Genomic DNA, 16,440 nt, shown 5'->3' with positions numbered 1-16,440 from the left:
TAGAGTTTATTAAGGGCATGGGGAGGGGAGTTGAGAGGGTAGTAGAGACAGAGAAAGGCAGAGAGAGACAGAGACAGAGATAGAGACAGTAACACAGAGAGACAGAGTGACAGAGACAGAGTGACAGAGACAAAGAGAGAGAGAGAAGAGGAGTAGGGGCCAGCCATGAGCATGGGGAGAGAGAGGGGGAACAGGAGCAAGGGGACAGAGCAGGAGCAAAAGAGCGAGAGCGAGAGGAAAGGGCAAGGAGGGAGACAGGGTTTTTCTGTATAGCCCTGGCTGTCCTGGAACTTTCTGTGTAGACCAGGCTGGCCTTGAACTCAGAAATCTGCTTGCGTCTGTCTCCCAAGTGCTGGGATTAAAGGTGTGTGCCACCACTGCCCTGTACTCCACTTTTAATAAGGTTATTTGATTCTCTGGAGTCTAAATTCTTGAGTTCTTTGTATATATTGGATATTAGCCCTCTATCAGATATAACATTGGTAAAGATCTTTTCCCAATTTGTTGGTTGCCGTTTTGTCCTATTGACAGTGTCTTTTGCCTTACAGAAGCTTTGTAATTTTATGAGGTCCTATTTGTCAGTTCTTGATCTTAGAGCATAAGCTATTGGTGTTCTGTTCAGGAAATTTTCCCCTATGCCCATGTGCTCAAGGCTCTTCCCCACTTTCATTTCTATTAGTTTCAGTGTATCTGGTTTTATGTGGAGGCCCTTGATCCACTTAGACTTGAGCTTTGTACAAGGACATAGGAATGGGTCTATTTGCATACTTCTACATGATAACTGCCAGTTGAGCCAGCACCATTTGTTGAAAATGCTGCCTTTTTTCCACTGGATGGTTTTGGCTCCTTTGTCAAAGATCAAGTGACCATAGGTGTGTGGGTTCATTTCTGGGTCTTCAATTCTATTCCATTGATCCACCTGCCTTTCACTGTACCAATACCATGCAGTTTTTTGTTTTTTTTTGTTTTTTAAATCACAATTGCTCTGTAGTACAGCTTAAGGTCAGAGATGGTTATCCCACCAGAGGTTCTTTTATTGTTAAGAATATTTTTCTCTATCCTAGGTTTTTTGTTATTCCAGTTGAATTTGCAAATTGCTCTTTCTAAGTCTGTGAAGATTTAAATTGGAATTTTGATGGGGATTGCGTTGAATCTGTAGATTGCTGCAAGATGGCCATTTTTACTATATTAATCTTGCCAATCGATGAGCATGGGAGATCTTTCCATCTTCTGAGATCTTCTTCCATTTCCTTTTTCAGAGACTTGAAGTTCTTGTCTTACAGATCTTTTACTTGCTTAGTTAGTGTCACACCAAGGTATTTTATATTATTTGTGACTATTGTGAAGGGTGTTGTTTTCCTAATTTCTTTCTCAGCCTTTTTATCCTTTGTGTATAGGAAGACCACTGATTTGCTTGAGTTAATTTTATATCCAGCTACTTTGCTGAAGTTGTTTATCAGGTTTAGGAACTCTCTGGTGGAATTTTTGGGGTCACTTAAGTATACAATCATATCATCAGCAAATAGTGATAATTTGACTTCTTCCTTTCCAATTCGTATGCCTTTGATCCCCTTTTGTTGTCTAATTGCTCTGGCTACGACTTCAAGTACAATATTGAATAGATAGGGAGAGAGTGGGCAGCTTTGTCTACTTTCTGATTTTAGTGGCATTGCTTCAAGTTTCTCTCCATTTAGTTTGATGTTGGCTACTGGTTTGCTGTATATTGCTTTTACTATGTTTAGGTATGGGCCTTGAATTCCTTATCCTTCCAAGTCTTTTATCATGAAGGGGTGTTGGATTTTGTCAAATGCTTTCTCAGTATCTAATGAGATGATCATATGTCTTTTTTCTTTGAGTTTGTTCATATAGTGGACTACATTGATGGATTTCCATATATTGAACCATCCCTGCATCCCTGGGATGAAGCCTGATCATGATGGATGCTTGTTAAATGTGTTCTTGGATTTGGTTTGCAAGAATTTTATTGAGTATTTTTGCATTAATATTCATAAGGGAAATTGGTCTGAACTTTTCTTTCTTTCCTTGTTAGGTATCAGAGTAATTGTGGCTTCATAGAATGGATTGGGTAGAATACCTCTGTTTCTATTTTGTGGAATAGTTTAAGGAGTATTGGTATTAAGTCTTCTTTGAAGGTCTGATAAAACTCTCCATTAAACCCATCTGGTCCTGGGCTTTTTTTTGGTAGGAAGAGTATTAATGACTGTATTTCATTAGCAGACACGTGTTGGGAACCATGAGAGCCCTGAGATAAATATCCTGCCCCAGCTAATTGAGAACCCGGAGATTAACATCCTGCCTGACAATCACAAGGATGTGAACCCTGAGATTAACATCCTGCCTGACAATCACAAGGATCCGGCTTGGCCCTGGGAAAAGAACTTTCACAGAAATACACCCCCTCTCCACCTGTCATCCACCCGCTCCTCACCTGTCACACCGGAGCTCAACCCCAGAAGATCTTGTAAACTTCCATCTCCCTCCTTCCTCTCCCCCTCCCCTCCAAGATTTTTGCCTTAAATATGCTCAGCTGCACTAAGTAAACGGCTCTTGACAAGCAATGCTTCCTTGAGTCCTGTCGTCTCTCTCGCCCATTCTTTATTCACAGGTTGTGACCCTCCTCGTTCCCCGAATTACTGGACCTGCAGGCCAGGTCAGATATGGGACTGTTTAGATCATTTATCTGATCTTGATTTAACTTTGGTACCTGTTATCTGTCTACAAAATTGTCCATTTCATCCAAGTTTTCCAGTTTTGTTGATTATAGGCTTTTATAGTAGAATCTGATGATTTTTGAATTTCTTCAGTGTCTGTTGTTATGTCTCCCTTTTCATCTTTGATCTTGTTAATTAGGATATTGTCTCTGTGCCCTCTATTTATTTTGGATAAGGGTTTATCTATTTTGTTGATTTTCTCAAAGAACCAGCTCCTGGTTTGGTTGATTCTTTGTATAGTTCTTTTTGTTTCCATTTGATAATTTCAGCCCTGAGTTTGATTATTTCCTGCCTTCAACTTCTCTTGGGTAATTTGCTTTTTTTTTGTTCTAGAGTTTTCAGATGTGCTGGTATATGCTCCCTCCAGTTTCTTTTTGAGGCACTCAGAGCTATAAGTTTTCTTCTTAGGACTGCTTTCATTGTGTCCCATAAGATTGGGTATGTTGTACCTTCATTTTCATTAAACTCTAGAAAGTCTTTAATTTCTTTCTTTATTTCTTCCTTGACCAAGTTATCATTGAGTAGAGTGTTGTTAAACTTCCAAATGTATGTGGGCTTTCTATTGTTTATGTTGTTATTGAGGAGCAGCCTTAGTCTGTGGTGATCTGATAGGATTCAAGGAATTATTTCAGTCTTCTTGTATTGTTGAGGCCTGATTTGTGACTGATTATATGGTCAGTTTTGGAGAAGTTACCATGAGGTGCTGAGAAGAAGGTATATCCTTTTGTTTTAGGATAAAAGTTCTATGGTATTTGTTAAATCCATCTGTTTCACAATTTCTGTTAGTCTCACTATGTTTTTGTTTAGTTTCTGTTTCCATGATCTGTCCATTGTAGAGAGTCGGGTGTTGAAATCTCCTACTATTATTGTGTGCAGTGTAATGTGTGCTTTGAGCTTTAGTAAAGTTTCTTTTATGAATGTAGATGTCCTTGCATTTGGAGGATAGAGGTTCAGAATTGAGAGTTAATCTTGGTAGGTCATATCTTTGATGAGTATGAGGTGTCCCTCCTTATCTTTTTTGATCACTTTAGGTTGAAAGTCAATTTTTTTCTATATTAGAGTGGCTACTCCAGTTTGATTATTGGGACCATTTGCTTGGAAAATTGTTTTCCTGCCTTTTATTCTGAGGTAGTGTCTGTCTTTGTCACTGAGGTGGGTTTCCTGTATGCAACAAAATGTTGGGTCCTTTTTATGTACCCAGTCTGATAGTCTATGTCTTTTTATTGAGGAATTAAGTCCATTGATATTAATGGATATTAAGGCAAAGTAATTGTTGCTTCTTGTTATTTTTGTTGTTAGAGTTGGAATTCTGTTCATGTGGCTATCTTCTTTAGTTTTGTTGGAAGATTACTTTCTTGCATTTTCTAGGGTGTTGTTTCCTTCTTCGTGTTGGAGTTTTCCATGTATTATCCTTTGAAGGGCTAGATTTGTGGAAATATATTGTGTAAATTTGGTTTTGTCATGGAATATTTTGATTCTCCATCTATGGTGATTGAGAGTTTTGCTGGGTATAGTAGCCTGTGCTGGCATTTGTGTTTTCTTAGGGTCTGTATGATATCAACCCAGGATTTTCTGTCTTTTATAGTCTCTCGCAAGAAGTCTGGTGTAATTCTAATAGGTCTGTCTTTATATGTTACTTGACCTTTTTCCCTCAGTGCTTTTAATATTCTTTCTTTGTTTTGTGCATTTGGTGTTTTGACTATTATGGGAGGAATTTCTTTTCTGGTTCAGTCTATTTGGAGTTCTATAGGCTTCTTGTATGTTCATGGACATCTCTTTCTTTAGGCTAGGGAGGTTTTCTTCTATAAGTTTGTTGAAGATATTTACTGGCCCTTTAAATTTGAAGTCTTTACTCTCTTTTATACCTATTATCCTTAGGTTTGGTCTTCTCATTGTGTCCTGGATTTCCTGGATGTTTTGGGTTAAGATGATTTTGCATTTTGCATTTTCTTTGACTGTTGTGTCAATGATTTCTATGGCATCTTCTGCCCCTGAGATTCTCTCTTCTATCTCTTGTATTCTGTTGGTGATGCTTGCATCTGTGGCTCCTGACTTCTTTCCAAGGTTTTCTATCTCCAGAGTTGTCTCTCTTTATGATTTCTTTACTGTTTCTGCTTTCATTTTTAGGTTCTGGATGATTTTGTTCGATTCCTTCACCTGTTTGGTTGTGCTTTCCTATAATTCTTTAAGGGATTTTTGTGTTTCCTCTTTAAGGGCTTGTACCTGTTTATTTGTGTTCTCCTGTATTTCTTTAAGGGAGTTATTCATGTCCTTCTTAAATTCCTCTATCACCATCATGAGCAATGATTTTAGATCCAAATCTTGTTTTTCTGGTGTGTTGGGGTATCCATTACTTGCTGTGGTAGTGGTACTAGGTTCTGATGATGCCAAGCAGTCTTGGTTTCTGTTGGTAAGATTCTTGCATTTGCCTTTCACCATCTGTTGATCTCTGGTGTTAGATATTCTTGCTGTCTGTGGCTGGAGCTTGTTCCTCCTGTGGGTCTGTATTCTTGTGTCAGCACTTCTGGGAGATTAGCTCTCCTCTGGTAAGACCTGTGAGCATAGGGCTATGAATCTGCTGTCCCTCCTGAGTCCTGGGGTCAGAGTACAAGAGACAAGCTCTCTGCTTGTGGGAATGGTGCACAGAGGGCTGTGGATCTTCTGTCCCTCCTAGGTGTAGATGGAGGTAGAAAGGCTCCTGTCCCAGCTGCTCTGCCACTTCTGAAGTCTGTGCCTCCTGGCTGGTCCTGCCTTAGAAAGTCACTGGAGAGAAAATCGTGATCTCACCTGAGTCCCTGGGTCAGAGTACTCCCTGAAAAAAAGCTCTCTGCTTGCAGGAAAGCAAAGTTGTTTTTCTGATTATCCAATTTAATGTTGTATTTGAGATGTACTTAATACTCCCTGATAGACTTAAATTGTTGTTTGATCTGGGTATTTGCTTATTGACTGGGAAGGGAAGTTTCATGAAATCAGGGGTATTATATTATTATTATTATTATTATTATTATTATTATTTTTACCTGCTATGTTGACTGTGGTTTCTTGAAAAATGTCTATCCCATGACTGGCATGTAGTAAATGGTTTAGTTATTGAATGGGTGAGGAAATGGACTGATGTCTCCTAAGTATATAGCAAGAACATAAAAAGTATTATTCTATGGGACTTGACATACATGATAAGATGGATCAAGAATTTAGCCAAAACTTTAATGAATGCAGAGGGGAGTCCATTTCATTTTTTATGTCTTTTTGGACTAATGATATAGGTAATTATCAGAGTAACTTTCATCTGGAATGTAGTTTGTGGTATGGGACATTCACTCTCAACAAGCCACATGTTTGCTCATAGTCTCTGCCTTAGTAGGCTCAGAGCCTCACCTGATGTTTGTTTTAACAAACGGTCTGTAACTCAGTGTAAAATGAAGACTTGCATTGAAACTCACAATCCTCCTGTCTCAGCCTCCCAAAGGCTGGGATTTCAGGTGTGTCCAGTTACACCTGGTCTCAGACTCACATCTTTCACAAATATCCCCATCTGAGAGATTTACTAGTGTTAATTAATCTGCAGAAATCTTCAGTTTTAAAAAGGATCCATGCTCAGTGTCTGTCTCTACTTTATCACATACATTGATTTTCTTACTTTGTTGTCTTTGCTTCATGTAATTATTGGTTACATGAACATCTGCACATAGTTGTATCTATCATTTTGCACCATTTGTTCTGTTTTGAGATTATGTAATTGACATTAGTGTATCTCTCAAAACTACCTATTTAGGGAAGAAATTTTTTGTGTGTTTTTTCTTAACTCAAACCCCAGATTTAAATTTTTATACTTAGATTTCTGAATCTGAAGCAATCTATGTTTAGTTCGTAGAGAACTAAGAACTGGGAGTGACACAAAACTGTAACTTTCCATGTGCTTTTGCTCACTGAGAAAGAATCTCTTGGCTAATCTGGGAGAAAAGAATGTTTAAATAAGGAAGTTAGCAATGAATCAGAAACACTTGAACATCAGAAGTCAGAAATGCCCACTTCTTTTAATTATGAAATGACTTCTGTTGCCTGTAAAGAATTATAAACATACATCATCCTGCGTAGTATCATGTAGTTTGTGTTGATGGTTCTTCCGAGTCTTACTGTCTCTAGTGGTGTTAGTGGTCTGCAAATGTGAGGGAGGCATGGGGATCATCTTTCATTATCCTTTCATGCCTTTCCCTCTGTCCTCCAGCATCTACTAAATAGGATGGGGAATACTACCATTCTAAACAAACCTTTTGTATGAAAGTGGTATCAGAATTGAGAAAATTATTATTTTCTTCTAGTGATGAGTTTTGTATAGATTTCCTTAGGGGAATCTGCATTTATTCTGAATTTAAACAACACTGATCTATCATAGTCTAACATTGGCCCAAATTGGTGCTATGCAGTTTTCTAGAAAGGGGTTTAGAAAATTTTGGTGGGTCTCTGTGCTTTTACTGCAAATATCCTCTATTCTATTATTGCATTATCATATATAGTGTAAATTTCAGATATGTTTTGTGAATGCTTTGGCCTCTATAATCTTTAAAGACAAGTTGAGATCATGAGACTCTATCTAATAGCACCAGTCCATATTGTACTCTTTATTATTTAAGTATTTAGGAAACCAATTTTGTTTCTCAGTGAGCATGTGGTCTAGAGAGTCTATAAAGCTTCCTTTCCATGTTATCTGTCTTATGATGTTCATGCCCTTGCATAAATTCTGTCCCTTGAGTGTGGTGGCAACCATGCTTGGTACTAGCATAGATAAAGCAAAGGTAATGAATGCCCTGATGGTACCTTCATTGTGCCATAGCAAACCCCAGTTGTAGACTCATATTATTATAGCCAGATGGAAATACATTTTGCCAACAGCCATAGTGATCTTAGGAACAAAGTCTTCCTGAGTTTGGAGTCCATGAGAAAGTAGCCTTATTATTACCTTGATTGCAATTTGCCTGACTAGAAGTAAAGTAGCCAGTTAAGCCTTGATGGAACTCCATGCCCCCAGGACAGTTAGAGATTAAAGAGTATCATTTTATGATGTTTAGTTTGTAGCAGTTTGTTAGTCAGCAAAAGTAACAAGTAACAATAAGAACAAATAAATAACAATAAGAACACAGAATTCCACACATCAACTTGAGAAGGTCCACAGCATGAGGATGGTTAGTTTCTCAGATGATAACATGCTATGAACACTCATTACATTTTTATTACAGAAACTATTGACTGTCTACTGATCTTGTTAGCAGAGCATTTGAAACATCATCTTTGTACTTCCTACTCTTTATGGGAGTCTGATGCAGAGTTGGCATTGAGTACAGCCTACAACCCTTATGAAGTTGGCATAGATCAGAACATGGCGACTCACTAATTGAACTTCACCAATGGCTTGCTTTTGTTTAGTTTTTTTTTTTTAACTCTCTCTTGTGGTGCTAAACCTCTGAGCTTAATCCTCAGACTGCCAAGCTTATTTATGTCTAAGGGAAGCTTTTACTTGCTTAAAACTAGTAACCTATTGGCCAGGAGAGTTTCTGGAAGAATCAAAGACATTATTATCTTTTAGATGAGTTACTGAATTTGGTTTGTAAATGTTTTATTGTAAAAAATTTTATTTTTGATCATAAACAATATTATCTATAGTTTTCTTTTTTGTTGTTGTTAAGTTCTTTGAGGTTTGGGTATCAGGGTAACAGTGACTGTAAAAAGAATTTGGAAATGTTCCTTTAGTTTCTATTTTACAGAAAAATTTCAAAAGTATTAGTATTAGTTCCTCCTTGAATGGTGGTGGTTTGAATATTCTTGGGAGTGGCACTATTAGGAGGTGTGATCTTATTGGAGTTGGTATGGCCTTCTTGGAGGAAGTGTGTCACTGTGGGGGTAGGTTTTGAGACTCTCCTCCTAGTTTCCTGGGAAAAAAACGTCTATTCCTGGTTACCTTCGGATCAAGATGTAGAACCCTCAGCTCCTGCAGCACCATGTCTGCCCGCATAATGGACTCAACCTCTGAAAGTATAATCCATCCCTAATTAAATTTTGTCCTTTATAAGAGTTGCTTTGGCCATGGTGTCTCTTCACAGCAATGGAAACTCTTACTAAGACAAAGGTCTACTAGAATTTTGTTATACAATCATTTCTATAGACACGGAGAAGGCGTTTGACAAAACCCAGCATCTGCTCCTGATAAAAGTTCTGGGGAGACTAGGGGTGGGATGGATTGTTGGAAGCATAGCATGAAGGTTCTCACACCCACAGAAGTTTAGAGAAACCAGGAATATTAAGCACTCAGGATTGTCTTTCTAGTGAGAAAGATGTAAAAATCCTGTTCTTCTATCCACAAAGCTGGGAATTGGAAATGATTAATAGCCTGGTGATCTGTGTTATCTGTTTGACCAGCCATAGCAAGCTCCCACAGCCAGGACCTGAGATACCTAATAGTCTAAATGACCCTATCTTTATCTGTATAGACAGAGGCTTCCCCAAGATCCTACAGCAAGGACTAGATGTGCATAATATCCCAATTGACCTCTGTGTTATCTGTATGACCAAGACTAGGCACACCTTTTCTTAAACCCTTAAGCTAGTATAGGTAGCCTATCTCTAGAACCCATCTTCTTGGAAGAAATGATGTACTCTGAGTTGAATTTCTGTGTAATTCCTCTTCCTTGTGAACCAGGGATTGTATTACACCAGGACCCCCCCCCCCCAATTATACTATGTTTAAATTTGTTGAGAATAAACTTATTGGCATTAGGGATCCAGGTTGACGAAGTCAACCCAAACCAAGTTTTCATTCTTAACCCCTTCATGGTTCACTTCCCTGCCTGACATCTCCAGAGACCTCCTCAGTGGATATATCAAAACATGCTAACAGCAATTTACAGCAATCCCAAAGCCATTCTATGTGAAGAGGTAGATCACAGTCTTTCTACTAAAATAAAACAAGACAGTGATGAGTATGCACAGCAACTGTAATAGGATACACAAGAACTGTATAAGCCCAAAGCAGATGAAATCCTGGCATAAAGGGTGGAGCTGGGAACCAAACTCTACCCATAGCTATGGAGTAACTGTCAGTAGCTACAGGGAGGAGAGTCAGTTTTCTCTGGGAGTTGTAGCTTCTAGTAAATTGACTATGTGTCAAAAGCGGGCCACAAATCCAATATCTAAGAATACTTGCATAACACAATTTGGTCTTGATGAAAACATGAAAGACACAAAATTTGGTGGTTAGGAAAGGGTGGTTAGATTTGGGAAGAATTGGTGGAATGAAGGTGACTAAAACAGAAAGCACATTGTGCTAAATTCTCAAAGAACAAATACAAAATTCTTAAAAGATACATTTGCTGGTCATAGCAATCTTGGTTGGCAGTTGTTTACTTTCAGAACCTGAAATATTATTAGTCTATGCTTGATTGGCTTTTACAATTTCTTTTCTTTTTTAAAGGTTTATTTATTTTTATATGAGTACACTGTAGCTGTCATCAGACACACCAGAAGAGGGCATCAAATCCCATTACGGATGGTTGTGAGCCACCATGTGGTTCTGGGAATTGAACTCAGGACCTCTGGAAGAGCAGTCAGTGCTCTTAACCACTGAGCCATCCCTCTAGCCCAGGCTTTTACAATTTCTGATGAGAGAATTTCAACACTTGTGCTTGGTTGCTGTTTCTCTAGATTTGGCAAAATTTTCTGTAATAATTTCATTGAATAGATACCCAATACTGTGTTCCATTTTATCTCATTTGTTATATTATTAGCTGTACTGGTTGGTTCTATTAATTTATTCTTTTAATGTTTCTAGAAATTCAATTAAAATAGCAACATGATACTTCTTATACATAGTTTCACCAGTATTTCATTTACCTGTATAGCGTTCTTCCCACCCCCTTACTTTTTTTATTTGTTATTTTATTTATTTACATTTCAAATGTTATCCCCTTTCCTGGTTTCCCCCAGAAACCCCAATCCCATTCCCCTCCCCCTGCTTCTATGAAGGTGTTCCCCCATCCACCCACTCCAGCCTCCTCATCCTGGCATTCCCCTATACTGGAGCATCGAGCCTTCACAGGGCCAAGGGCCTCTCCTCCCATTGATGCGCGACAAGGCCATTCTCTGCTACATATGTGGCTGGAGCCATGGGTCCCTCCAGATGTACTCTTTGTGGTGGTTTAGTCCCTGGGAGCTTGGCTAGGGTGGGGGGTGTGGAGTGGGGTATCTGGTTGGTTCTTCCTATGAGCTTGGAAACCCCTTCAGCTCTTTCAGTCCTTTCTTAGTCATTTACCATTATTTGAGAATGCTCATTATGACTGTGTTCAACTATATTTTGAGTGTATCATTTAATCTTTAATGCCTTTCTTTTCTTTTGTTACTTGTCTTTATGAATGTGTTCTATAGACACATTCACATCTTGTTTTGGGTTTCGTTATGTTGAGAGAGAGAGAGAGAGAGAGAGAGAGAGAGAGAGAGAGAGAGAGAGAGAGAGAGAGAGAGATCAGTTACTCATTTTCATTTTGCTTTATTCATCTATTCATTTGCTTATCAGCAAGACTACTATTTATTTTGTTAAGAAGAAGACCCTGTGGAACAGGTTGTTTTTTGAACAGGCCTTTGAGGCACCTTGTTGAGGTGTTATAAACTATTCTCCTGTTGGGTAAGATATTTGTAATAGATTTTTTATTTTTTAAAAAATCATATTATGCTTTAGAGAGCCTCTTAGGTGATGTGATCTTCAAAACAAAATGCTATCATTGTCTTCCACCCCATTAACACATTTGGGTGCTCTTTCTGTCGTAATTTTAATGTAACTTGTTATGATAGTTCTTTGTTATTATAACATTATTGGGAATAGTTTTTCTTATGAATACAAGATTTGAAGTTTTGTGATTTACACATTTATATTCTTATATGATGAATCAATTAGACTACCTTGTTTTCTTGGATTTAAATTTTAGCATATTATCTAAGTAACCTTGTGATATAATTTAAATGATTTATATTTTACTTGTTTTATTGATATAACATAATGAGGGCAGGCAGTACCTTCTCCAGCAGGTTGCTTTAATGATTTTAATGTTTTAATTATTACATGTCATGTGCTTAGAAGAGTGCTTGACTTAACAGTCACTGTTTTGATAATCATTAGCAAGTGTGAAAAAAGAAATCGATAAAACAAAATAAAGCAAAATAAAACAAAACAGTTATTCAACATGGCTAAGGAAAGAAAAAGGACCATTAAAGAAATTTGGTGGTACATTTACCAGAAAGGACAGGAAATACAGTTGTAAGATTTTCCTGCTTAACAGTAAAGTCTGTCTCACTATTTTTACAATGACAATGACAACATCTGCAGCAGCAACAGTAGCAGCAAGTGGAGCAGCAGCAGCAGCAGCAGTAGCAACAGCAACCTAAAACCAAACTGTCCCGTTGGGACCCTCAAGTTATTAATAGTTGAAAGTCAATTTGGAGTTTCTTTTGAATCTGCCTGTTTCCAAATATTTGATGTTCATTTATTTTCATTACAATTACACAACATGAAATCCATTTACTTTTTTACAAACAATAGGAAAATAAGGGCTATTCAGTTTGTTCTTATCTCTGCTCCCCATCGGTTCTTTCCCAGTTTCCTTTCTTTGGAGTTTATAATAAACCCATCAAATAATGTCTTTATTGGGTTGCCACCACTTGTATTGTTACATTTGTTTTTATTTTTCATACAAGGAGAGTTGTGGGTTGGACATTCATTTGTTATAGTAAATTTCCTCTTCTCTGGAGGATGTCTTTGTAGATTTAATAAAGTTAATTTTTCATGATGAAGATGATGTAAACTTTCTTCTTTACCAAGTAAGAAATATTCTTGAGTTTGAGACAGTCCACTGTAATGACCAGGCTGCTGGAAGTCTTTGGGTTTAATATTTGCATTTAATTCATTAGGGATATTTACTTGATTGCATGATTGATAGATTTACATTTAAGTAACAGTGGTGGTATACATCTTTAATCGCAGTATTTGGAAGGCAGAGACAGGTGGATCTCTGTGAGTTCGAGGCCAGTCTGGTGTACATAGTAAGTTCCAGGACAGCCAGGACTACACAAAAAGACCTTGTCTTGGAAAAAGAAACAAGAAAGATTAAAAATATCATATGAATATAAAAGGCATCCTTAAAGATAAATAAAGTTCTTAGGTATGTATTGGTCATATAATTTGGAGACTAGACTTAACCATCAATCTATTTTCACTACTTTAACTTTTCTTTTTATACTTTGTCTAATGTCAGAAGGGTTACAGAATTTCCAGCTGCTTAAATACAAGTATGAAGCATTCATTCATAAAAGGGTTAATGAACAAAATAAGTATTTGAAATGGGCAATTAGAGATTTTTAAAAAGAATCCCCTTTGTTTAAGAATAATGATTGTGTTGAAATGCTGAAGTCAGCTTTGAGCTTTGTAATAAATGAAGCATAAAGGTATGTTGGAGAGACAAACCCTTTTCTTATGACATGTTCTGAAGAGAATTTACTATATGGACACATTCAGAGGTATTTATAGTCACGGAAATTTTGTAGAAGGCAGAGAAATATATAGCAGTTTCTACCTCCTGTTTATTAAGCATTTTTTTCTGAGGTATTATATACACATGCTAAAAGATATACCTGCCCATACCATAGATATGAAACTCAGTGCATTGTCCTAAAGTGAAGACCCTTATGTCACTAACTTCCAGTTCATCAGAGTGAAGAAAGCACGTAGACCAGAGAGAAGTCTCTGTTTTCCTCCCTTGTTATATTGGCTTTCCTTTCCAAAGCAGCCATTATCCTGAATGTGAAGGATATATATTCATTTTGCATATCCTTGAACTTTATATAAAATAGGATTGAGTAGTACTCCATCATGAGAAAGTAACTTGAGACCAACTCTATGTGAGGGAATTCATTCCTACTACTATAAATCCAGTCAAAAAACCAAGGTCGGGAGGTCAAAGGCCCTAGGAAGAAACTTAATACTGCTGTTAGGTACATTTCCATAGCCTCAAACTACTTAAGTATTTATGTTATACCCACAGACAAAAGCAGCTTTCAGCCTTAATCAGAGAAGCCACTATTAAGTGAATACTGAGATTTTTGGCTATTGAAGGTGCTAAGAATAAGTAATTGCTAAGAGTTTAGTCCTAAATAGAACATGCATACTACAGTCTCTAAAGATCTATTCTCTGTAAGGACATTGTAGAAAAAATAGGAAGTCACAAGGTAAGAAGTAGGTCTACAAAATACCATTTGATCATGGCACCCATCTATCAAAATCATGAACTTACAGCTGCTGAAGTTGCCTGCAACTGGTCTGTGTAAGAATGGGCTTGCCAACAGTCAGGCATGAGAAGTAGGAAGGGCTCCTGAGGTCTTAACCCTCACTAGTGAACTACTGGTTGCTGATAAACTCTGGAGTAGAAGGGGTCTTGCCTTCAGTTTTGTACCCAGTTGTGAATCCTCCAGGCCCCAAAGCCATGGTCACATAGAAGGCCATGGTTAAACTCAATGGATCACAAAATAAAACAAAAAGGCATGAGTCTAGGAAAGGACTTATAGGTAGGAGAGGATGTTGATAGGTTTGAGAGGGATATAGGGGAGAGGAGGGGATGTGAATAATCAGAGTTGTACTATACATTTGTGTGAACTTGTCTCACAACAAATTTAATTAATTAAAAATAGAATTCAGGTAGCATGTATCCAACATTTAGCTTCCTTTTCTCAGTATATTTATAATATTCATTCATTTTCTTGAGTATAGCTATAGATAAATACAATCTTTAGAATGCAGTTTCATATATGTGATTATAACAAAATTTATTTAGGCAGTCTAGTGATAAATGTTTGTGTGGTTTTTAGATTGGTGGTATTATTGCAAACAGCACCAATACTATTTTCTCAGTCTTTTCCCTCAGTTAAATATACAGATCTGTGTGTATATTTCTAAGAGTGAAATTGTTGCACCAAAAGATAAACATGTATTCAACTTTCAAATTACTTTTTAATTTCAAGCATTTTAATTAAAATATACTTATACCATTTTCCCCTTTCTTTTCCTCCTTTTTCACAAGTCCTCTTCTTCCAACTCTGTCCTCCTCTCTAGCCTCTTATTTATTATTATTGTTCCACATGTATTTAAGTTTTATATGTATATAATATATATGTATATATAATATACATATATATGCACAAATGTACAAACACAACCTGCTGAGTCTGTTTTTGTTACTTGTGAATACAGGGTTTTAGCGCTGGCCACTTTGTGTTGGATAACTACTGAAACATGGTCCAGAAATGGAGTTGCATGAGGAGAATTCTAAGTGCTTGTGAAAATATTCAAGGAAAACCAGACATGAGTCTTGTGACCTTAGTTTTTTCAAAACAAGGAATTGTTCTTAGGATGTGTTTTTGTATGTTTCCCAGGTATAGCAGGTAGGAGTGAGTTCACTTCTCATTTCACAGTATCGCAAATTAAAGATTTAAACTATACTTTATACTATTCCTCTATAGAAAAACATGTTTTTGCTGTGTGCCATTTGTTCTCATGATTTTATACAGCTTAACTATCGCATGAGACTTCAGTCCAACTCATTTAGCAGCTGTATTCTCCTAGGTCCATCTGCTTCTTAGAGTGGTGAGGGATAACCAATGGGAGGACTCATCCCAGGGAGATGCTAGTTCGCCCTCTTCAGTAGCTGAATTGACCATAGTTCTATGTCTAGGGGTAGGACCTCCAAGATTTATCCCCAGTCACAATAATATGTCCATTTATACTACCACCACTCTTACCTTGTTTAGATAGGCATTGCTATAAGAGTTTGTTCAGAATACTTCCTGATATTCTGTCTCTTACAGTCTTTCCATCTCATTTTCTGTGATGTTTCCTGAGCCACAGATAGGAGCTGTGGTGTATTTATTAAGCCTGTGCTCCCCATGATCCACTGATCTCTGAATTATCCAGCTGTGTTTTTTTTTGTTTTTTGTTTTTTGTATTTTTTGTTTCCTTTTTCTGTATAGAGAAACTTCTTCAATGAAAGGTGATAGCTACCCTTATCTGTATGAGGATAAGATTTAGGATATGGTTAGGAATTATGTTGGTATACTAAAGTGACAGTAATAGATTCTCTTTTAAGATCTACAACCTCACTGGGCAGTGGTGGCACACGCCTTTAATCCCAGCACTTGGGAGGCAGAGGCAGGTGGATTTCTGAGTTTGAGGCCAGCCTGGTCTACAGAGTGATTTCTAGGACAGCCAGGGCAATATAGAGAAACCCTGTCTCAAAAAACAAAACAAAAAAAAATATTTTGGGTACTTTGGATGTGTGCAAAGTTGTATTTTATGCTTTTAGTTTTCATTTCCTTAACGATTAGTCAAGTCAAACATTTTTCATAGGTTACCAGGCCCTTTGGTTGCTACTTTTGTTAAGTAATTATTCACATTTTGAGCCCAGGGCCACCAATGAATCCTAAAAAGCAGGGGTTCTCTACTCTTGATTGAAAAATCAAAACAAATAGTTTAGCTATATGATAGCAATGCAAAAGAAGATCAGTGCTTAATTTTGAATATTACAGAAACGAATATAAACTGCTATGTACCAAATGGCCCTTGTCACCTTAGCATCAAACTAGCTTGGGTAAGTTACCAACTGACAAAGGTTCTAACATA

This window comes from Mastomys coucha, unplaced genomic scaffold, assembly GCF_008632895.1.
Source record: "Mastomys coucha isolate ucsf_1 unplaced genomic scaffold, UCSF_Mcou_1 pScaffold8, whole genome shotgun sequence".
Lineage (NCBI taxonomy): Eukaryota > Metazoa > Chordata > Mammalia > Rodentia > Muridae > Mastomys > Mastomys coucha.
The sequence above is the reverse complement of the archived record's forward strand: the minus strand, read 5'-3'. Positions refer to the sequence as shown.